General features: G+C 36.6%; 1 protein-coding gene across 2 annotated transcripts in view; it reads right to left on the bottom strand.

Annotated features, from left to right (window-relative positions):
- Positions 1-25,330, bottom strand: part of LMNTD1 (lamin tail domain containing 1) — a 451,801-nt gene that overhangs the window by 62,886 nt on the left and 363,585 nt on the right. For both annotated transcript variants that reach the window (XM_046012614.1, XM_046012615.1), the window contains one exon: positions 9,674-9,812. The gene's annotated coding sequence lies outside the window, so the exon portion shown is untranslated. The remainder of the gene's footprint in view (positions 1-9,673; positions 9,813-25,330) is intronic.

The following is a 25,330-nucleotide window of genomic DNA, read 5'->3' as shown; positions in this document are numbered from 1 at the left end:
TTCACAGAAAGGGTAAAGAATAATTTTGGGCAAGTTCAAGTTTCAGATAGTTTGTCCAAATACCTTCATGGGTCATTCCAATCAGAAAATTCTATTGGGAAGCATCACTAAGATCTTAGATCTGCATACATGATACTGAATACCAAACAATGGTTTTAATCTTCAGACATTCGTAACAATTTTAGTTATGGTTCATAAATAACAGCATAGTTACTTCACACATAGGGTACACATATTTTAGGCTTAGCCTCTACCCATTAATTTTTTTTCTGCCCAAATTCTTTAGAGGAATATAATGCTTATTATTCTAAGACAATGCATCTCAGACTTATTTAGGCAGAGATCCAGATTACAGTCTTATTTGCATATTCTTTGAAAAATATTTTTAAAAATATTTAAAAATATTTTTAAATATTTATCTTAAAATATTTAAAAATATTTTTAAATATTTATCTTAAAATATTTAAAAATATTTTAAAATAAAATTTAAAAATTATTTATATTTAAATATATTATTTTTATTTAAAAATATAAATACATACATTTTTATTTTATCTATACATTATTTCTAAATATTTTATTAGCAAAAATAAATCCATCTTATATTATTTGTATAGCATGTAAACTCACAACCACCAGTTTATATGTCTTACAATAAAATAAAAAATAAAACACCAAAAAAACTGTTGAACCAAGAACAAATGATTGGTTTTGAGTTTTTCCAACAATATGAATTTGCAACTTCGTTTTCTTCAGTCGTCTACTGGCAACCTTTAGCAGAAAAGTGGTGTTTGGAGACAAAGATATGTCAAAAATTATTGGAGAACAATTTGCATTGAGAAAATGCTATCTATTAACTCTTTTTCTCTGCAAGCAGGGTAAAGGCAATCATTATTCAATATTATAATCAAATAAATGCTTTTTTCTCTATAGCTTATGGAATACTAATACCCCATAGAAACACCATGGGAGAAGCACTGGAATAAAAGAGTATGCAAGAGAGTTATTAGTCTGAACATGAGCCCTACCAATAGCTTCAGGTAAAAATATTAACTCTAAATGGAGCCCAGCCAAGCTCAAAGTGGAAGCACACCAGGCAAGGCAGGGGTTGAGGGGAGAAGGACTCCTCTTCCTCTCTGGTTACTGCACACGTATCAAATTTGATCAGTGGTATCTACTGCTAATATTACTCATTATTGGTGATGATGATGGGTGGCAATGAGAGGTACAGTTCACCAAAAGTGAATTAGTTATTCTTGAAAAATCCCATGATACTATTTACAAACATGAGGCTGCTTTCATTATTCTGACAATTAGAGGTATAAGGAAACTGAAGCCGGAAAATCAAATTTAAGGTGGTTGGCAGTGTCCTTCCTCATGTGCAAATGACAGAACAGAAGAAATCTTTCTAAGAATATTAAGGACCATGTGGTTTGAGTTATAACTTTTGCAAAAGGACAATTTTAACCTTCACTAGCAACAGAAAATAAGCCCCTGGGGTGGATAATACTGTGTCTGAAATTTTACCGTGTCATTTGTTTGAGACCCTGTATGTTAGCTGAGGTGAGAAACCAGACATCTGAGATGGAATGAGAAAATTCATGCAGCATCAGGAAACAGAACTCTCTAAAAGATCTTTGGCTACATGTAGATCAGTCTGCAATAGAAGAAAGACAAGCTGGACATTTTTATGAAATGTTTGAAATATCATCTAGCTAGTTTCGTTCTATTAGTTTTTGCCCTTTGTTCACATTTGTTTCTCCCTTAGTTTTTCTGAATAAATCTTCTTACAATTCAGAGTCAGCCATAATCAATAGTGAATACTACTCCTATTGCTTTTATCAGCTATTATTTATCATGTTTCCTATTTGTGTTAGGTAGTCTATGTGCATTATCTCATTTTACCCTTTTACGGATGCATTATTATCTGCCTTTCACAGATTAGCAAATTGATGCTTATAGCAGTTAGGTAGTTGATTAGAGTAACACAGCTACGAAGTAGTAGAACCAGGGCCAGAGTTTAAGTGTCTCTCAATTCAGGATTACTTTTCTTCACCATTACACCACACCATTCCCTGAAAAATATTGAGCACCACTGTTTAGCAATTGGATAGATACTCTACAATAATATAAACAGGTGTCAGATATGTTCCTTGACCTTCTAGAATTTACTGTTTTGATGGGACGGTAATATCTGAATATGAAAAAAATATAATACACTACAGAATGTGATAAGAATCAAGGGAATAATTTTGTTAAGAGTTGTAAGAACTGGGCAATGAATTACTTTTGTTGTTCAGGTTAGGCGAGACTTCACAGAAGGGGTGAGATAAGGTGGACCTCTAAAGATAGTTAGGATTTCAAAAGACAGAAAATAAGAAGGAAGGCATATATTCCTATATTTTTATTTTTTAAAAAGATGTTATTTATTTATCTGAGAGAGAGAGAGAGAGCACATGAGTGGGAAGGGGCCAGAGGGAGAGAGAGAGGGGAGAAGCAGATTCCCTGTTGAGCAAGGAGCCCTGCTGGGGCTCTATCCCAGGACTGAGTTCATGACCTGAGCCGAAGGTAGACACTTAACCAACTGAGCTATCCAAGTACCCATTTTTTTGGCTTTTTTCCCAAGTTAATTTTCTCAATCCATTTAAAGAACCATCAATCAGTTTTTGATCTTTATTATATGATTATTTATATATTTTCTTTATTATACTTTTTCTTTAACTTTCTTTAGGTTCAGCTTGTTGCTGTTCTTTGTGTGAATACTTGAGATGGATGCTTTAATTGCTTTGCAGCCTATTTTTATTTTCTAATATAGGCAGTTGAGGCTATCTATATATTTCCCACTAAACATGGCTTAAAGCTTTATTTCATAAATTTATTATGTAGTATATTTTTAAAAGATTTTACTTATTTATTTATTTATTTGACAGCAAGAGGGAGAGAGAGTGTACACCAGCAGGAGGGAGCAGTAGGCAGAGGGCCAGGAGTAGGAGGCAACCTGCTGAGCAGAGAGCCTGATGTGGGACTTGATTCCAGGACTCCAGGATCACGACCTGAGCTGAAGGCAGATGCTTAAATGACTGAGCCATTCAGGTGCCCCTATTATGTAGTGTTTAATCATTCATTTCAATGTATTTTAAAAATTTAAAATAATAAAATGTAAAATGTAAGTTTTTAAAAAAATATCTATTGCTTAATTTCTAAACATATGACAATTTTCTAGTTGGTTTTTTTTTGTTAGTGATTTTTTAGCCAAATTCTATGGTCAGAAAACAAGTTCTGAATATTTTAAGTCCCAAATTTATTGAGTTTACCTCATGGCCAGCATATGGTCCATTTTTATAAAATTTTCATGTATTTTTGAAAGGAGTGTGTACTCTGATTTTAAGTGTAGTCCTTTATAGGTCTTGGTTTAATTATAATACTTGTTATTCAAACCATTTATATCCTTACTGATTTTTCCTAGATATTGTCAAAATTATAGAGTAATATCAAAACTTATCATTTTGATTGCAGGTTTTGCCTATATTTTATACTCCCACTAACAGGGCGTGAGACTTGCCTTTTCTTTACACCTTCATTAACACTTCTTATCTTGTCTTTTTCATAAAAGCCATCCTAACAGATGTAAAGTGATACTTCTCTGTGGTTTTGATTGCATTTGTCTGATGATTAGTGATGTGGAGCAACTTTTCACATACCTGTTGGTTATTTGTACGTCTTTTTTTGGAAAATCAGGTTCTTTGCCATTTTTAATTGGATTATTTGGGGTTTCTTTGCTATGGCACTGTATAAATTACTTCTTTGTGTTATTTTTGTGAATGTTTAGTAGGCACATGTCTTGTTTCCTCATATTTATGAATATTCTTGATTGAGTACCACAGTTTATGAAAAAATTATGATATGTAACTTAGGTCTAAAGTGACATTATATACCTTCAGAGTATTTATATTAGGTAGCTAGTGACACTAGGAAATTCACATTAACTTAATTAATTCAACCAGGGATAAAACAATTTAAAGTTGGGTTTCAATTTCTGTAAAGGCCAATTCATTTCTGGGTTATCCTTACTGCTAGGGTATGACTTTTAGGGTTCTAATCCAAAGTCTAGAAAGAGATGTTACCATAGCTTCTTTCTTTGTCAAAACTTTTGTCCTCTTTTGTCCTCTAAGTCTTCAAATCTGTAAAACCTCTGTCCATCCTGCCAACCAATTCTTCCTAAAATAATCTGACAAATTTAGGACAAATCTGACATTAAAGATTGTTTATCCTTTGGGTCTTTTTTTCCTGGATCTTGGGAATCAGGATACTTGAATACTTTGATAGCTTTCTGGTATCTTTAGTTCTACTACATTTCCCCAGCTTTTCTAGATGTTTTTAGCAGGAGAGATAGTAAAAAATTATCTGGACAGCCATTACTAAAAACTTATCTTCATATTGTTTAAACAAAATATTTGTGTGTCTTTTGGCTTCACTGTTTACTATATTGGTGTCTTCAGTCAATAATAATAATAATAATAAAACTCCTTTTAGTACTGGGCTTAGACAAATGAGCTAATCTTATAGCCTATAGGTTAAATGACAACTTTAAGATGAGACTCAAATTTATCTTGATACTTGGCAATATTTCCTTTTCCTAATTATCTTTTTTTTTTTATTATGTTATGGCTTCTGGATCTCTTTTATTTATTTATTTTTTTCCATTTTATTTATTTTTTCAGCGTAACAGTATTCATTCTTTTTGCACAACACCCAGTGCTCCATGCAAAACGTGCCCTCCCCATTACCCACCACCTGTTCCCCCAACCTCCCACCCCTGACCCTTCAAAACCCTCAGGTTGCCCCAACCTCCCACCCCTGACCCTTCAAAACCCTCAGGTTGTTTTTCAGAGTCCATAGTCTCTTATGGTTGTTCTTTTACAGCTACTTCACTCTTTTCCTGTTTTTACAGAGTACATTACTCAAATTAAAAGAGAAAATGCCTGTGAAAGGTCTTGTAAATGTTGGAAGAACTATACAAGTATACAAGTATAAGGCAGTGTTACTATTCTAGACTCTCGATCATTTATTTTGTAAAAACCTTATTCACATAGATTAGTGCCTCTGAGGATGTTTTGGTGGAGAATTCCCTGCAGAAGAGGTGTTCTGCATTGACGGATGACAAATAACCTAAACAGATCTTCTCCTGGGAAGAAGGATCACAAAGTAAACAAAGAGAAATTGTTCATCTGTTCATGAAGAATGTATGATTAAATGACCATCAAAATCCTACAGCTTGTGTTTAATGGAAAAGGTAGCTAGTATACAGCAGCAAGGACTTAAAACAGGACCCTATGAAACTAAATCTTGTAAAATGGAAACACTGCAACAATAACAAATTAGAGGTGGTAGACTTATTTCCAAAGAAAAAAATTTAAATATTTGAAAATTAACAAATGCAAAAACAAACAAAAAATCAAACACAACTTCTCAACTTAGAGCTACTGTGATAGCATTGTCTTTCTTTCCTTCCTTCTTGCCCTCTGCTCTTCTTTCCTCCCTCCCACCCTCCTACTTACTTACCTACCTACCTCCTCTCCTCTCCTTTTCTTTCCTTCCTTCCTTCCTCAACCAAAGATATTTGGGTACAGAAAAGGCTACACTGCTTTCATTTCCTTCTGTTCACTCTCATTAAATCCACTGTGATAGGGGCACCTGGGTGACTCAGTCAGTTAAATGTCTGCCTTAGGCTCAGGTCATGATCCCAGAGTCTTGGGATCAAGAACTGCCATCAGACACCCTGCTCAGTGGGGAAGACTCCCTCTCCCTCTCATTCTGCCTCTCTCTCCCACTCATGCGCTCTCTCACCCTCTCTAATAAATAAATAAAATCTTTGGAAAAAAAATCCCCTGTGATATGATTTGTTCCTTCATGTATAAACCATACTTGCTGTTAGGGATCACAATGATGTTCTAGTAGATTCATCAAATGGCTTCAATCCTCTGTCTCCTCTCTGGAACATTTGACATGATTGAGCACTCTTCCGTTTTCTTTGTTTCTATAAGATACCATTCTCTCCTGTCTTCCCTCTAAATTCTTGCTCAACTTCCCTTCCTCTTCTTTTTCTCCAAGTTCAGAGGATCCTCTTGTCAGTGCTTGGCCCTTCCTCTGTTTGTTTTTTTCCCCTTTCCTATTTCCTTTAGCCATTTCACTCTCTTTTCCATATCTGCAGCCATTACATCTTTATGACTCTAAAATACCTAGTTTATAGGCTCATATTCAGCAATTCCAACTGTCTACTGCAAGTCTCAGATTTTTCCAACCCTATGCAGCTGCCCATAATTATTAGGAACTTCTCTGATGGAAATAGAGCTCAGCCCAGTCCTAGAACTAATGAGAACTCAGGCTGGCAAGAAGTTTCAGCTATCCTCCCTGTGAACACACAGGGTCTAGAAATAATGTAATTTTTTACTTCCCTATGCCTGAGGTTAGAATGCTTTAAAATGAACAGAGCCCTAAACTGGGTGATAGCATAATATTTTATTCTTTTACTGTAAAACCACAAAGCCCTACCTAGGGAATATTTTAGCTAGCCCTTCTGCCTAGGTCTGGGATGCCCAATTTTTCTGCCAGTTCACCAAGGGATGAAATGGGGAGTATCCTTTTAAAAATTCAACTTTGTGCCCAGGAAATTGGTAATTAGCAGTGGGATGGAACTGGTTTAAATAAACTCTTTTGGTCTAAATAAATCATTTTCCTTGTGGCTCAATTTTGCTATGAGTTTCTCTCTTGAAATTGGAAGGTTTGGCCTTGAACGGTTGTCCCTGATGACAGCCTTCACTTACTTCATGGGTCACTACAGTCCATGCTATGAGGATCACCTTTGGTACAACATGGTACCTCCCTGAATTGGATTTGAGTTTGATGCATCCTGATCTAAAATTATCCATCCAGGGAGAATATCCTTGATGTTCAGAACTTCATAAACCCTACTATCATTGATTATGTATCATACTTTGCTTAGTCCCTCCCCCAAGCCTTTCCTCTACTTGCACAGACAGTGTTAGGACATTTATAATTAAGCTTGTTAAACCAGAACCTCAATGTACCATATTCTCTTGTGTTTTCTGTTTCTTCTCCTAGTATCTTTCTTCCAGACATTCAACCCCCAAATCACTTCATCTTTGACAAATCTTTCTCCTTAACTATCTGCCAGGTTATTTTATTCTATCTCCATGACAATTCTCATCAATTCCTCCATTATGTAACTAAAACAAAATATTCTATTTTATTTCTTTTATTATTTTGATTTACCTATCCAATGCCCCAACTAAACTAAGCAATGTAGTATTTTTATATGTGTCCCTTGCTTTCTCACATTCACGCCTTTCTTCTGACTGTTCCCATTAAGTAATATCCTTCCCAACACTCCTTCTGCCTCAAAAAATTGATTCATTCTTCAAAACTAGTTGTCTCAGCTATAAAATGGAATTAATAGCTGTTTCATAAAGGATTAAATAAAATAACATGAGTAAATGATTTTAAATGGTAATTTTTATTTATACTGTTAATATCATTACCCATATCTTCTGTAAAGTACTTTATTTTTATTTTTTATTTTTATTTATTTATTTTTAAATATTTTATTTATTTATTTGACAGAGAGAGAGGTCACAAGTAGGCAGAGAGGCAGGCAGAGAGAGAGGGAGAAACAGGCTCCCCACTGAGCAGAGAGCCCGATGCGGGGCTCGATCCCAGGACCCTGAGATCATGACCTGAGCCGAAGGCAGAGACTTAAACCACTGAGCCACCCAGGCACCCCTGTAAAGTACTTTTTGTATTCTTCTCAAAGTAATGATATCCATAGGGCATATTTTTCATTCTTTCCCCCAGCATCATTACTTTCCACATATATTACAGTCATTTTGCACATGCCTTATCCAATCATAAGAGATTCTAAGATCCCTGAGGTCAGGGACGACTTCTTGGGAATATTTGTTCCTTCCCCAAGGCACAAAATAGATATCTTAATAAGTATTTGCAAAACCAATGAACAAAATCACCACAGTGGTAATTACAGCTTTATCACAATCTTTACTCACAAATTACATCTTGATGAAATTACAAATTAACAAATCCCATTATACCTACAAATTACAGAGTGAATCATTCATCTGGAGGGTGATTACCTGGGTCTTGTTGAGAGGTGTTGGCAGGCTCTCAAAGACAAGCAAAGACCTGAAGAAGGCAGGGCTGCTGTTCAGAAGTAATAAACTGGGAAGAATTTTTTTCCCTGGTGAATCTTTTCAATTCTAGTACCAAATATCTTACATTCTTTTGGCTATAAGATACACCATTATTTTATTAACTACCAAGAAAAACAGTCCAAGATAGGGAATCTAATAAGATACTCTGGCATAAAGCTGGGATCGTTGGGATTCCTAAGACACAACTCACATTTCTTAACCTTAGTACTGGGAGGAGAAAGAAAAGAAAAATCTCCTTTGAGATTCTGAACCACAGCCAGTACATAAATATGAGATCTGAATTCACACCACTAATATGATGAAAGAACCTGAGGTATAACGTTTAATTTAAAGTCATGCCATATTAATAATTGTCCTAGGTAACTGTTGGAAATAAATGCTATTATAAGAAACCCAATCCAGGCAACACCAATGCCATAAGATGTCATTGGTCATACAATGTGTCCCAGTTTCAGAGGTGTTAAATTGTGAAAAATCATCATTTTAGAATTAATGCAATATGTTTTTTCCACTAAGTGTGGAGAATGTCTGAAAATAACTCAATGAAGGAAATAGAAAGTAAAAACAAACCCCTCTTTCTTTGACATTTTGACCAAGGCCAATTGCCTCTCTTCCAGAGACCAGTTACGAAGTAACCTCTGCATTCAGAAAACAGATTCTGAGAGTGGAGGACATTTCAGGGTCTGTGCTGGTTTCATTGACCTGTCTTAGGGAGAAAGCTGAGGTTAAGGAGGAGATGGTGAGAACTGTTTTCTCTAGCTCTAATGTTCTCTCTCCTTCAGTCTGCCAGTGTCTCAACTTCACACTGAGGAGAGGCTTTTTGCTTTGTTCACCTGCCTACTTGTCCACATGCTCAGTTTCACAGAGCATAATTAGAAGCAGGTCATTCATGGAAGCTGACATTTTACATTATAGGGCATGTGTGATGTGTGCGTGCGTGCGCGCGCGCACACACACACACACCGCTTGGACACATCTTGGGAATATTGGATGACCATTCTCAATACTACTGTGAACAAAGCTAAATCCCTAATGTGGTGTTGCTTAAATGGGAGTTAAATGAACCCAGACAGGAGGAGGAAGAAAGGTGGTCTTCCTTTAGAGGGCAGGTTTGAGTGAAGTATTACTGTGGTAGCCATTGGGCAAGCAGAGTTAGTTTGAAGATTTAGATGTCTGGAGGTTTATAAAGCAGTGACACCAGTGGGTGAGAATGTGCCAAAAACAAACTAATCATCTTCGCAGTTTTTCCCCCCCGCGGAACCTGGTAAGGGCAGGTAAATTGTAGGAATAGAATATTTCTTCCAGTCTGACTTGAGATACTAATTACACAATATATTACATGCATATGTGAATTGGTTTAATGCAAAACCATGTAAGTGAGGGAGCTGTTTAATACCACATTGCTCACTGATATGAAGATTTCTTACCATTATTGTAGACTAGAGCCCATTCAGACTATGTACCAATACTGAGCAATTCCCCCAGATGCCATTTGCCAAGTCGGTGCTGGAGTTTTATGTGCAACTTGTGCACATAAACTGCAACAGCATGCAATCTCGGAAGTCACTACAACAAAATAATAAAATAAATGTCTCAGGAATATTTGCAAATCAAACTTACCTACAAGATAATCAAGATCTAACCTTAGACTTAGCAGCACAGTAAAATATAAAAATAAGCCAAACTTAGTTTTAGAATACATTTTGATATTTATAAATTATGATATGCAATTTACAAACTGGCTCAAACCATATAACTAAAAACAAATTTTTCCCCTAAAGGAGGAGGAGTTACACATTTTAGTTTCAAAGTATTTTCGCCGTAGGCTGTGAGCTGTCAAGTAAGTGTGTGTGTGTGCGTGTATGTGTGTGTGTGTGTGTGTGTAGGATAGGGTAAGTACTGTCAGTCATCTACATTTCCAATTGTCTGTTTGACTTCTCCATCTGGGTGTTCTGCATGACATATTTTGTATGAAACCAAGATCATTGTTCACTTCCAAACATACTGGAGATATTATCTCTATCTGCCTGTACTATCTCAGGTAAAACGAATGTAGTTGTTCAAGCCAAATGCTTTGGACTCATTCTTGACTTTTTTCTTTCCCACCGCAATACATTCAATCAACCATTATATGTAGTCAAGATGTCTCTTACATCAATCTCCTTCTCTTTACAACAGTACCCATATAGACTCACATCATATCTCTTCTCAATTTTTTTTAATTTTTAAGGATTTTATTTATTTATTTGACAGACAGAGATCACAAGTAGGCTTGTAAGAGGCTTGTAAGTAGGCTTGTACAAGTAGGCTTGTAAATAGGCTTGAGAGGGAGGCGGGGTAGGGGGGAAAGCAGGCTCCCCGCTGAGCAGAGAGACTGATTCAGGGCTCGATCCTAGGACCCTGGGATCATGACCCGAGGCAAAGGCAGAGGCCTAACCCACTGAGCCACCCAGGCATCCCTCTCTTCTCAATTATTGAAATAGCCTCTAAATGGTCTTCCTCCACTAGTATATTCTCTACAACACAACCAAAATTATCTCAAGCAATGATGGAATTCTTTATGTCATCTGATGTCCAGGTAAGAAAGTAAGAAAAGTAAAAACTTCTTAGCTTACCTTCGTGATCTGGCCCAAAATGACTACCATCATCTCTAGCTATTACTCTGCATGAACCCTATAATCTAACCACAGCTGCTAGACATTTCTCAATGCTGCCCAGCCTTAGGTTTTTTGCTTACTTAGTTAATTTAATTTTATTGCTGTAGGAACACTTAACATGGAATCTATTTTTAACTGCATGAACAATGATGTACAGCAGATCTCTAGAACTTATTCATCTTGCTTAACTGAAACTTTATGTTTGTTGATTAGTAACTCCCATTCCTAACTCCTAAAAACCATTATTCCACTAAGATTCTATAAATGTGACCATATTCGATTCTTCCTATACAGCCTTTGTTTAATATCATTGTTTCCTCTAAAATATCCTGTCCTATTTTGTCCAGTGGAAAACTCTCACTTCTCCTTCAAGGTTCAAATCATATATCAGCTCTGTTTTCAGGCTGTTCACAATCATCTTCATCTCTTCCTTCTACCCCTCTCCATCTGTATTCCCACCTATCTCTATTTGAGTGTTAACTACATTATTAAATGCAAAGCTGATAGGCAACAAGCATGCACATCAGCCACACCAGCTATATGAAGCCAGTCATGTTCTGACTGGTTGATGCCTGTTCAGTATGGTAAACATTTTGAAAGGCACTCCAGATTATAGGTCTTATTTTATATCTATCTCTATCATGATGATGAGAAATGAAGGATAGCGACTGTGTTTTTTATGATCCTCATATCTCCAGAGACTGATGTAATGCCTGGATATAGTTCTGCCTTGTAAGTCTGGTGAAATAACCAAAATGAGATGATTAGTCTTTACGACAATTCTTTGAAAAACAGCATTGCTTTTGTCTGAATAATTACTTTTATCTTAATAATTATGAAGTTTCTCTGATTTATACCAAAATGACCATGAATCTCTTTGAGGCAAAGTTACACTCTGGATTTGAAGAGTTCAGGAGCCAGGTATAACAGGTGGTTTGGGTAATCTTATGACTTTTCCTTCTTGAAACTGGGCTGGAAAAGCTTGGGCTTTGGAATCAGACAAACCTCAAACTGAATTGAGAGAAATCTCGTAAAAACTATGTGATTTTGGTAAGCTATCTGAGATGTTTCTTCTTTGAAAACAGAAAATAGATACCTCCTTCATAGAGTTGTTATAAGAACTAAGAGAGATCATAGATTTAAGTATATAGCATATGATTCTAGGAACAGTAAGCTTTGATGTACTTGGAGCTAATTTACATTAACTAAATAAACTTTTCATTTTGAATGGTAACCTCTCCAGTCAGAGAGAGAGTAAGAAAAGACATATGAGGTGCATATTCCCTGGCAGCATCCCATAGAGGCTGTATATAGTCCATCACATGGACAACATGCCTGTTACTATAAGCCAGTTCTGACTGTGGCTGCTGAGAAATGATCATACGGCCGGTGTTATGTACTAAGGATAAATTAAAGGCCCAAGACAGCTCTTCATTTGTCAAAATAGGAACTTCTGGTATTTTATCCCTAAAGCATCTTGTTTTAAAATATTTGAATCCATTTTCAATGGAGCAACTTTTGCTGATGAAATACGAGGAGCAACAAGGTATATAGTTGGTAGGCCAGCTGTCAAGACAGGTAATCCTCTGAATCTATTAGGATTTAAAAACGTAATTTTGAGACAAAAAAGATGAATATATCTAAGTCACAGTAATAAAGCCAAGAAAACAAAAAATTGTTTCAAATATATTACTCTTGATTAAATTCTATTGTCCTAGGCATATAACTCTAACATGGAAAATTGTCAGATAGAAATAATCAATATTACAACAGATTAAATCTAGGCTAGAAAATGTATTTACTTTTATTTCCCTGACTTCTTTCCCTATTCTACTTCTACTCCACCTCATTCAAACAAGGGTATAAAAACCTGGTGTCAAAGCCCCTAGCTAGGAAGTATGAAGTGTTTTCTTTCTGAGGAACAAGAGGATTGTATGGTGACTTCATGTGTATTTTTAGGATTTAATAAGGATCCTAGAGTGACCAAAAGAAGAATTCAGGGAGGAGCTCAGTGTGATTTCCTCCCTTTACTTTTGAGTACTGTCTGCTTCACATTTTTTGCAGATCCAAATAGTTCTGTTTATATTCTGGTGTCACCAGGGATGGTTAAGTTGATGTGCAAACTTCACTTCTAAACTTATTCTATAATTTAACAAATTAGATCAGCTGTAATTTTCGTACTTGTTCATCAGTAAATTGCATACAAAGACATAGCTCATCTTACAAAAATCTCTCCCCAAATGATAATTTTGATCAAAAACCTATAAAGAATCACATAAAACACTTGCTTAGAAGATGCTTTAAGAAAAATCTCACTGGGGTACCCAGCTGGCTCAGTCGTTAGGTGCCTGACTTCAGCTTAGTTCATGATCCCGGGATCCTGGGATTGAGCCCTGCATTGGACTCCCTGCTCAGTGGGCAGCCTGCTACTCCCTCTCCCATTCCTTCTGCTTGTATTCTGTTTCTCTCTCTCTGTGTGTCAAATAAATAAATAAAATCTTTTTTTAAAAAAAGAATAATCTCACTGTCAGCTTCAGAAAGAAATAAGTATGAATAACAAGAACAACAAAACTGTGTAATTCTGAAACAGTTCTTGGAATCCTTGCTCATGCTCCCCGTCCCAACCTGGATTCTATAAATTAGAAGTTTTGGCTAAAGTAGTGGATATTGTTACTACAGAGGTCTCAGGTTATGCCTTCTGTGTCCTTTGAACTAAGCTTCTTTGATTTACCTCTTAGGAATCTACAGATACATATAGACTTTGGAGTTTCTCCAAATTCAGAGCTGAAATAGATTCTGTATATAAATGTAGCACTACTTGGAGACTTAAAAATAAGTCTTAGAAATTATGGAAGGATCCTGAATCATGATTAAATTATAGACAGGATACTCTTTTAAGAGATAGACAAACCAAAGTAGTCCAACAGGAGAGCATTTCTATTATGATTTTAAAAGGCTAAAATTTGCTACATGTGCAGAGAATTCCATTAATCCCATCCTTATAGATGGTAAAAGGTTTCTGAGATTCTCTGGTAATTATTCTTTAAATGATCCAATTATAAATGAGTTCCAACTAGGTAGGGTAGATTGATGGGAGTGCTTAGGATGTTGAATAAGTTAACAAATGACTTTATAAGACACTCTGGTTAATCAGTTTGGTTATTCTTGAATTGTCCCTGTGGTATTACAGGGAAAGGATGGAAAGGAAAGGCATTTTAGAGTTACCTGGAATAATTTAAGCAATGGAAATGCACTCTCTCAGTGTGGTTGTCAAACCTTAAAGTACCAAAGAATTACCTAGGCATCTGTTAAAAATCAGGCTTTCCTGGGATTCTTATTCAGTAAGTCTAAGATATGTCTCAGGAATCTGTTTTTTTAAACCAAGAATCTTACTGATTCTGATGTAGACAGTGCAAGACAATACTTTGAGAAATACTTCTGAGTTTCTCTAACTGGGAATAGAAGAGGCAATATCCTTCTTTTTAATATATGTTCCCCATGATGACTTCTTGCTTGTGTTAGCTTGCTAGAATTTGTTCCTCTGCCAGGCACCATTTGGGGGAACTTTCCATGTATTGATTTATTTGATCTTCACAACAGTCACATGAAGTATGAATTATGATTTCTCCAATTTACAGATGAAGAAATGGAGTCTCAGAGAGCAGATAGGTATGATACTGTGATTTATAATCAGAAATGTATACTTGGTCTTTGTCCCTAGTTTTGGCACACAGGTCTTAAAAACCTTTGAATTTCTTAAGTGATGAGAGAGATCAAGAAATTACTGAAGTGACATTTAGAATTCCCTCAGGTAACCTAAGGATGGGGGCTGATTGTCATGGTAGCCAACAATGTGATTAGCAGGTTAGAATTTGCAGTTCCCCCCAACCCCTCCCCAGACCTCAAGGGAGGGGAGAAGGGCTGAAGATTGAGTTCAATCACCACTGCCCAGTGATTTAATCAGTTATGCCTATGCAATGAAGCCTCCATAAAAACCTAAGGACAGGGTTCAGAGAGCTCCTGGGTTAGTGAACATGTAGAGATTTGGGGAGAGTGGAGTACACAGAGAGAGAAAGCGTAGAAGGTCTGTGCCCTTCCCCCACAACTTGTTCTATGCATCGCTTCCATCTGGCTATTACTGAATTACATCTTTTTATAATAAACTAGTAATTTTGTAAGTAAAATGTTGTTCTGAGTTATATGAGCTGTTCTAGCACAGCTCCAAGGAGGACAATGTTAGGACCTCCAATCTATAGCCTATTGGTCAGAAACACAGGCTGTTGGATTGGTATTTGGAGGAGGTGGGCAGTCTTATGGAACTGAGCTCTTAAACTTGTAAGAACTGATGCTATCTCCAGGTAGGTGGTATCAATATTGAGTTAAATTGTTGGACACCAAACTGGTAAATTCACTAAAAAGCTCTAAGAAAAAACAAGTTCAGCAAGATTGCAGGATATAAGGCCAATATGCAAAAATCAATTGTCTTTCTATACACTTGTATGAGCAAGCCAAAAATATGATTAAAAAATTCCTTTTACATTGGAGAGCAAAATACTTAGGAATACATGTAACACTGCAAAACACACTGTGAAAACTATAAAACATTGTTAAAATTTAAAGATCTTAATAAATGGAAAGACATCTTATGTTTATAGATTAGAAAACTTAACATTGGTAAGATGGCCATACTCCCCTAACTGATCTATAAATTCAGTGCAATACTACTAGAATCTCATGTGGCTTCTTTGTAGAAATTTTAAGCTGATCCTAAAATTCATATTGGAGCTCAAAGGGCTCAGAATAGCTAAAATCATCTTTAAAAATGTGAAGAAAGCTGGAGGACTCACACTTCCTGATTTTTAAAACTTAACTATAAAGGAACAGCAGTCAAGGCACTATGGTATTGGCATAGGGATTAACATGTAAATAAATGGAATAGAACTAAGGATTCTAAAATATACCTTCACATCTATAGTCAATTGATTTTTGGTGCTACAGAACAGGGTTCTAAAAACATTCAATGGGGAAAAGGATAATCTTTTCAGTATATGGCGCTGAGACAACTGGACATTCATACATTCATTCATTCGTAGTGGAATAAAGTTGGACTCCCTCCCTCATTCCATACACAGAAATTAGCTCAAATTGGATCAAAAATCTATATTTCAGAACTAAAATGTAACACTCTTAGAAGAAAATATAGTAAACCTACATGGACTTGGATTTGGGAACAGATTATACAACACTAAAAAGCATGAGCAACAAGAGAAAAAATAGACAAATTGGAATTCACCAAATTTAAAAACTTTTGTGCATTAAAGGACATTGTCAAGAAAATGAAAAGACAATCCACAGAATGGTAGCTAATATTTGCATAGCATATATCTGATAAAGGACTACACAGAATATATTGAAAAACTCTTACAACTCAATAATAAGAAGGATAAATAACTCAATTTTAAAATGCGCAAATGATATGAATAGGTATTTATCCCAAGAATATATACAGGTGGCCAATAAGCACATGTCTTTGCTTGTCATTTGGGAAATGCAAATCAAGAGCATTTCATACACAATATAATGGCTATTATGAAAAAGACAGATGGTAACAAGTTGGTGAGAATGGGGAGAAATCAGAATCTTCAAACATTGTGGGGGTAATGTAAAATGGGGCAGGCACTTTGGTAAACAGTCTGTCAGTTGCTTAGAAAGTTAAACATAGGGGTGCCTATCTGCCTGCAGCTCAGATCATGGTCCAAGAGTCCCGGGATTAAGCCCCACATAGGGTTCCCTGCTCAGTAAGTCATCTGCTTCTTTTTCTGCCCCTCACTCTTCTCTTATGTTCTCTCTCTCTCATTAGGTGCTCATTTTTATACTGTGGAGTATAGTTTCTTTGCAGTAATTTTCAAATTTTAACATATGTAAGTCAACTAGGAGAGTGTGTTCAAGTGCAGAGTTCTGGGTCCCAGAACTACAGCTCTATTTCAGAAAGTCTAGGATGAGACTTAGGTATCTTTATTTTAAACAAGCCCTCTTCAAAAGCATTGTGGAAATACTAATTTAAATACATTGCATCATGTTTCAAAGTTAGAAGCCCTGTTCTCTGGATAAGCTGTTGAGAAGTTAGAAGTGTTTCAGCTTTTCAGTTTGAAAAACACCTGGGGTAGATAACGGGGATATTTGTTTACTAATCTCAGATCATGTGATTGAGGGACAGAGATCTTTAGGAGACTTCTCCAGGGACAAAAAAGCTGGCTGGCATTATTTCCCTTCTCCAACTTCAGGGTTAGACACATGGACATCTGTGGGAGCCAGCAGGATGCCAGTACTCACTAACTATCTTACTAACAGCTTGCCCTGTCTCCACATTCTCCTGTGGACATATGTCCTATAGCCAGGCCTTGGTTCCAGGTCTTCTCCCACAGCAGACCCATGCCAACCTTACTAATAGGCATCCTGCCCCTAATGCTTCTGTGAATACTTCCCCACCCCCCACTTCAACGTGGCCTGCCTCAATCCTCTGTGACTGCAGCTCCCATCCCATAGTGGACCAGCTCAGACCTTGCTAACCTTGTGCACCCTGACCCTGTGTTCATCTGCAGACCTGCCCTCTCTAATATGCCCTTGGCCAGAGCACATCCACACCAAGGCTTGCAGTGTGAAAACCGAACCAACAGGGACTAGGACACTACAAAGTGATTTGTGCCCTGGGGGAGAGGGGAAGATAACCACATACACAGGTTCTGACTGCAGTCCTAGCAGTGGGGGGTGGGGTGTGGGCAGGTAGACATCTGGTCTGACTGCAGGCCCTGCCCATCAACAAAAGCATGTCAGGAGACAAGACAGGGAAAGTACACTGCAGTTTTATGTTACTGCATTTCTGGATAACTCCTGGTCTGACTCAGCTCAACCCAAGGTGGACCCACACTGACCCACTAAAAAAACAGGGACCAAATACTGCTAAAACAATCAAAGAGAGTCATTGCAGATGACTGGACTAAAGGAAAAGGCAGCTCAGCCACAATAGCAGGATGCACACAACATATATAGGAGATATCCTTTAAGTGCCAGGTTCTGGTGAACAGGGAATATTATACTACAGGACACTACAGGAGCTCTTCATAAGGCCACTACTTTTGGCAAGAATAGGAGAGATAGCTGACCTTACTAACACAGAGAAATAGACAGAGAGTTAGACAAAATCAGGAGACAGAGGAATATATCCCAAATGAGAGAATAGGATAAAATCACAGCAAGAGAGCTAAATGAAATGGAGATAAATAATATGCCTAATAGAGAATTAAAATAATGGTCATTAAAATACTCACTGGACTGGGGAAGAGAGTGGAAAATATCAGTGAGACCCTCAACAAAGAGACAGAAAACATAAGAAAGGAACCAATCAGAAATGAAAAACTCAATAAATGAAATAAAAAATACACTAGATGGAATAAATAGACCAGAGGAAGCAGAAGAATGCATCAATGACCTAGAGGATAGAGTAATGAAAAGCAATTAAACTACTGAACAGCAAGTAGAAAAATGATCACAGAAAATGAACTCAGAGGCACAATAACACTTGAATTATAGGGATCCCAGAATGAGAGGAGAGATAAAAGGGAGCAGAAAAATCATTTGAAGAAATAATAGCTGAAAAGTTCCCAAATCTGGGAAGAAAGCAGAAATCCACATCCAGGTGGCAGAAAGCCCCCCCTCCCCAATTGACCAAGCAGGTCTACATGAATAGTCATAGTAATTAAGTGGCAAAAAGTGATGATGAAGAGAGAAAGAGAGAGAGAGAGAGAGAGAACAGGTACATATAAAGGAAATCTCATCAGTCTATCAGCAGATTTTTCAGCAGAAACTTAGCAGGCCAGAAGGGAAAGGCATGGCATATTCAAAGTGCTGAAGGAAAAAAAAAACCTACAGCCAAAAATACCCTATCCAGCAAGGCCATCATTCAGAATGGAAAGAGAGATAAGCAGCTTCCCTGACCAATGAAAGTTAAAGGAATTCATGACCACTAAACCAGCCTGACAAGAAATGTTAAAGGGGACTCGGTAGAAAGGAAATTCAACAAGTAGGAGTAAGAAAACTAGGAAGCACAAAAGCAGTCAAATTAAGTCTATCTATAAAAATCAGTCAGGAGATTCACAAAATAAAAGGATGTAAAGTATGACATCATATGCTTAAAATGTGGTGGGAGCAGAGGCAGGAGAAGAGTAAAGATTGCATTGAAACTTAAGTGACCATTACCTTATTATGGACAGCTATATGCATAAGATATTATATAAAAACCTAATGATAACCACAAATCAAAAAGCAGTAATAGATATGCAAAACTAAAGAAAAAGGGATCCAAGTATACCACTAAAGAAAGCCAGCAAACTGTCAGAGAAGAGAGCAAGAGCAGAAACAAAGAAGAACCACAGAAACAACCATAGGACAAATAACAAAATGGCAATAAGTACGCATACCTACCAATAGTCATGTTGAATGTAAATGGATTAAAGCTTCCAATCAAAAGACATAGGGTGATAGAATGGATAAAAAGGCAACACCCATGTACATGCTGTCTTCAAGAGACTCATTTCAGATCTGAAGGCACATGCAGATCAAAAGTGAAGGTATGGAGAAGTATTTACCATGCGTATGTAAGTGAAAAGAAAGCTGGGGTGGCAATACTTATATTGGACAAAATATACTTTAAAACAAAGATTATAACAAGAGACAGAGAAGGACACCATACATAATCACAAATGGAACAATTCAACAAGAAGATATAACAATTGTAAATATTTATGCACCCAACATGGGAGCACCCAAATACATAAAGCAGCTAATACAAAGCATAAGGAAGAAATAGATAGTAATACAATAATAGGGGACTTTAATATCATACTAATATCCTACTGATAACAATCAGTAGGATATTTAGATCATCCAAACAGAAAATCAGCAAGGAAGCAGTGGCTGTGAATGACACATTGGACCAGATGGATTTAACTGATATATTCAGAACATTCCATCCTAAAGCAGCAGAATATATATTCTTTCCAAGTTCACGTGGCACATTTTTTAGATTAGATCCCATATTAGGTCACAAAAATGTCTAAATAAATTGAAGAAGATTGAAGTCATACCATGCATCTTTTCCAGCCATATGGTGATGAAATTAATAATCAACCACAAGAAAAAATTTGGAAAGACACAAACACATGAAGTTAATTAACATTCTACTAAACAATGAGTGGGTCAACCAAGAAATCAAAGAGGAAATCAAAAAGTACATGAACAAAAATAAAAATGAAAACACAGTGTTTCAAAATCTTTGGGATGCAGTAAAAGCTGTTCTAAGAGGGAAGTTTATACCAACTCAGGCCTACCTCAGGAACAAAGAAAAATCTCAAATAAACAACCTAACCTTACACCTAAAGGAGCTAGAAAAAGAAGAATAAATAAAGGCCAAAGCCAGTAGAAGGAAAGAAATAATAAAGATAAGAGTAGAAATAAATGAAAGAGACTAAAAAAACCAAAAGAACAGATCAATAAAACCAGGAGCTTGTTCTTTGAAAAGATGAACAAAATTTATGAACTTTTGGCCAGCCTCATCAAAAAAAAGCAAGCAAGTAACTCAAATAACAAAATGGGGAATGAAAGAGGGGAAATACTAATGGACACTACAAGAATACAAAGGTTTATAAGAGATTATGAAAAATTAAGTATATGTTAACAAATTGGACAATCTAGAAGAAATGGATAAATATTTAAAAACATATAGCCTCCCAAAAGTGAATCAGGAAGAAATAGAAAATTTGAACAGACTAGTATGCAGACTGATTATAATGCAATTGAATCAGTAATCAAAAAACTCCCCCAAAAATCTAGGACTAGATAGCTTCACAGGCATATTCTATCAGACATTTAAAGAAAAGTTAATACATATTCTCAAAGTATTCCAAAAAATAGAAGAGGAAAGAAAGCTTCCAAATTCATTCACGACCAATTACCCTGATTCCAAAACCAGATAAAGACACTATAAAGAGAGATAGAGAGAGAGAGAGAGAGAATTACAAGCCAATATCTCTGAAGAACACAGATGCAAAGATCCTCAAAAACAGCAAACTGAATCCAACAATATAAGAAAAAAATCATTCACCACAATCAAGTGAGATTTATTCCTGCAATGCACATGTTCAATATTTACAAATAAAACAATGTAATACATCACATCAACAAGGGAAAGGATAAAAACCATATGATCATTTCAATAGATGCAGAAAAAGCATTTGACAAAGTACAACATCCATTCATGATACAAACCCTCAATGAAGTTGGTTTAGAGGGAACATACCTCACCATAATAAAGGCCACATAAGAAAAACCCATAGCTAAGATCATACTCAGTGCGAAAATCTGATAATTTTTCTCTCAAGAGCAAGAACAAGACAAGGATGTCCAGTCTCACCACTTTAATTCAACATAGTACTGTTAATTAAGGCCTAGTCACAGCAATCAGACAATAAAAGAAATAAAAAGTATCCAAATTATAAGGAAGACGTAAAACTGTTATAATTTTAAATGACATTATACAATATATAGAAAACAATCAACAAAACCAAAAGATAATCTACTGAATGGAGAAGTGTTTGGAAATGATATATCTGATAAAGGATTACTACCCAAAGTATATAAAGAATGTATACAATTCAACAGCAAAAAACCCCAAACAATCCAATAAAAATTGGGCAGAAAACAGGAAGTAATTTCTCTAAAGAATACATATAGCTAGCTAACAGACACATGAAAAGATGCTCAACATTACTCATTATTAGGGCAGTACATATCAAAACCACCATGAGATATCACTTCATACCTGTCAGAATGGCTTAGATCAAGAAGATGAGAAACAAAAGATTTTGGCAAGGATGTGAAGAAAAAGGAAAACTTGTGCACTGTTGGTGGGAATGCAAATTGGTGCAGCCACTGTGGAACATGCATTCATGATCCTGAGATCATGACCTGAGCCAAAATCAAGAGTGGGATGCTTAACCTACTGAGCCACCCAGGTGCCCCTATAATATCTCATTCTTAAACATGCTTTGGGTTTACTATTTCTTTTTGATTCCCAGTGACTGAACTCTAATATTTTGTCCTTCTTAATTCAAACCTGGGTTGGTATACCAGCCTTTGCTGAGATATGGAGCAATAATATAGAGACCGGAGGCAAGGTATGTCTGGCAAGAGGCTAGTGAGGCTGGGGCAGAGGAAGCAAAGGCATGGGAAGGGTTACAGTGTGATGGGAGATTAATGAGAGCTAGTGGAGAGGCCAGATCCTCAGGGTCTTATCATCATGGGAAAGACAGAGAGAGAGAGAGAGGGAAAGTCATCCAAGGGCCTTGAACTGAGGAGTGACAGGATCTGATTTCTGTTTTAAGAAGGCCAATTTGGCTTCTGTATTGAAAATAGCCTGGAGGAGAGCAAGAATCAGAGAGACTGGAGAGGAGGAGACTGTTGCCATCATCAAGGGAGAGTTGATGGTGCTGGGCACAACTATGGGTAGCAGTAGAGGTGATGAGATACAGTCAGACTCTGGATATATTCTAGAAGAAATACTGGCAGAAATTGCTGGTAGGTTAGAAGTAAAGTGTAAAAGGAGATAAGATGGTCCCAGGGATTTAGGCCTGAGCAACTACAGTATTTAAACTGCTGGCATATGGATGGATAGATGGATGGATGGATGGATGGATGATAATAATAATAGAAAATAATTGTCTATCTACCCATCCATCTACCTTTCTATATAGGTAGATATCTATCTACCTATGAAACATAGTCATGATTTTCCTTACTTAAAGAGAGACTGAAATAATCAGAAATTATGAGAGATAGCTAACTAGTTTACCCTGTTAAGAAGGGACAAGCTTGGCCTTGAGCATTGCTCAGTGTAACCACTGAGCCTATTTTCTTTGCCTTACAGCACAGTGGCTTCTGCACACATCTCAAATTTTTTGTCAACAAAAGTCCTGTACGGTGTTTAGGATTTGGGGAATTTGCATATTTTACACAATCAAAGATAATCTATAGACCTAATAAGGTACGCAGTGTTCTGGTGGTGTTAGCTGTAATCCAGAACTCCAGGTCCCACACCCTACAAATGTGCCAAAATGTAAGGCCTTGATGAAGAACAATGAACTTTGCATTTTAAAGTCTGTTTGTCAAATGCAAAGAATGATTAATTTAGAAATATGACTGACAAGTTTGGAAATTATTTGGGAACTTGAGGAACTTCAAACTGTGGCTTCAAAGTTGATTATATCAGCACAGTCTTATTTGCATTTGTTTTCTTTGGGCCACCTAGAAAATGTAGATTTTCATAATAAACTGGGATCTAATACTTACTCAGTAAGGAATATTTTTCTTAGGGTGAGAGATGCAAATTTGGTGCCAGATATGAATTCTAAAGTGTTACATTTATATCAGATTTCCAAACTCTTTTGTATCAAAGGAAACACTAGTTGAAGCACTTTCCAAGTAAAATGGATTATACCTGCTGAAAGCATTATTGGTTCTCATAAGTTGCTGATTTTTTAAGAAGAGTGACCTTGAGGACAGCTGTTAGTTGGCACAGAACGCAATGGAGATGAGAGATGTGAGCCAAAGCAAACACCTGAGTCTACCAGTTGTGTCCCATGGATACTTTCATGTCTCCATAAGGCATTTGGGGTCTTGGATTTGAAGATTCCTTTCAAAAGACTCATCCTCAGCAAACTCCCTGCTAGTTTAGATTCATTAGCATTTTACAAAACCTGGCAGTGTACTTGGGTCCTGCTTGTTAAGTCTTGCAAAGTACTATGGACTCAGGCTGCAATCTTCAGCTGAATTTGGGTATAGGAAATTAGCAATTACAAAGTGTTCTTTCTGCCAAAAATCGCATGCTGCCACCATTACTTTGCTCTGTGATGAAACAGGTCATTTTAATCCTTTGTAGTAGGTGGAACAATGTGTACTCACTCAACTAAAAGGAAAAATACTTCTTAACTCAAGGGAGATATTTTCAGCTATCACATGTAGACTTACGTACATAATAGGAAAGGCAATCCTTTTCCCCCCAAGTACAACTTTTTAAGTAATCTTGAAATGCAATTGGCAAAATCCCCTCCACTTTAATAAGAGATTGTAAATTTGCCAAAATTTAATACCACAAGACCACACTAAACTGGGTTTTTAAGTGCCAAGTGAGAAGAGATGTGAAGTAATTAGACAGGAAATTGTGTTTACTTGAACTTTAAGATATTGCTTCACTTACTTTTCTCCATTGGCAAGGAATGCATAGCTGGGAGTGATGCAAGACTGTTCATATTGTGCTGTTGATTTGTATGGGGGATTGGTCTGATCAGTGAATCAAGTAATTCTAGAGCTGATGGTACCTTCACCTTATCTAATGCAACTTTCCAATTCTACCTATGAGGTCACTAGAGTCCAGAGGATAAACTCACTCGCCATCCGTCACTTATTTAGCTGGTAACAGTCAGGTCTGGGAGTTTTCCTATCTCACTGTCTTGAATAGAAGAGAAAGACCCAGCATCCTATGTTATTTGGATACTTGTATCTCCCCTTCTGCTTTTAAATAAAATCCAAACGTATGAGAGAATCTCCGGGGAAAGTATATTATCAAAGACAAGAATACTACTTTGATTTTTTTCTTGTTTTGCTTTCATTTTTTTCCTTCCACCTTTTTTATGATGGTGAAAATTCCCCATAGCGATACCTCTATCTACTCAGTCATTCAAGCCAGAAACCAAGAGTTTTCACCCTAACCACTAGATCACCAGCTGTTAAACCAGCTGGCTTCTCAAACAGCTCTTAGATCTTGCCCACTCTGGATGCTCATGAATGGTGCCTTAATGCAGTACCTATTATTTCTCAATACTCCCTTGACTTCAATGTCTTATTTTTCAGTGGGAAAACTGCTATTTGTCCTCCATTTCCATTTTTTTTTTCTGCTACACTTCCTGCTTACTTTGAAGCTGGGCATTACCATGTGACTAGGAGGTGGCAAATGGAAAGTAGGTAGAAGAGTCATATGTTATTTCCTGAGATCTTCCTTAAAAGGAAGTTTGTGGGCATACTTTGCCCTCTTTTACTGTGTCCCTACTCAACTTAGTTGCCTGCAATGTGGATATTGTCATCTTAGACATAATTAGAGGCATATATGACAGCTACAGGTGAGAGCAATAATATAGGAAGGGATTGAGCCTTTGACACCATGGGCCTTCTGATGTCATATCAGCCCTGAACTGCATCTCTGGACTAACTTTTTAAATGGTGTTATTTTGCATTACTGTCAATCAAGCCAATCCTAATACTATACAGCTGGGTACTTAAATTTCACAACATCTTGAAGGTAATATTTCTTTTCTTTTA

This window comes from Meles meles, chromosome 7 (assembly GCF_922984935.1).
Source record: "Meles meles chromosome 7, mMelMel3.1 paternal haplotype, whole genome shotgun sequence".
Taxonomy (NCBI): Eukaryota; Metazoa; Chordata; class Mammalia; order Carnivora; family Mustelidae; genus Meles; species Meles meles.
The sequence above is the reverse complement of the archived record's forward strand: the minus strand, read 5'-3'. Positions and strand labels throughout refer to the sequence as shown.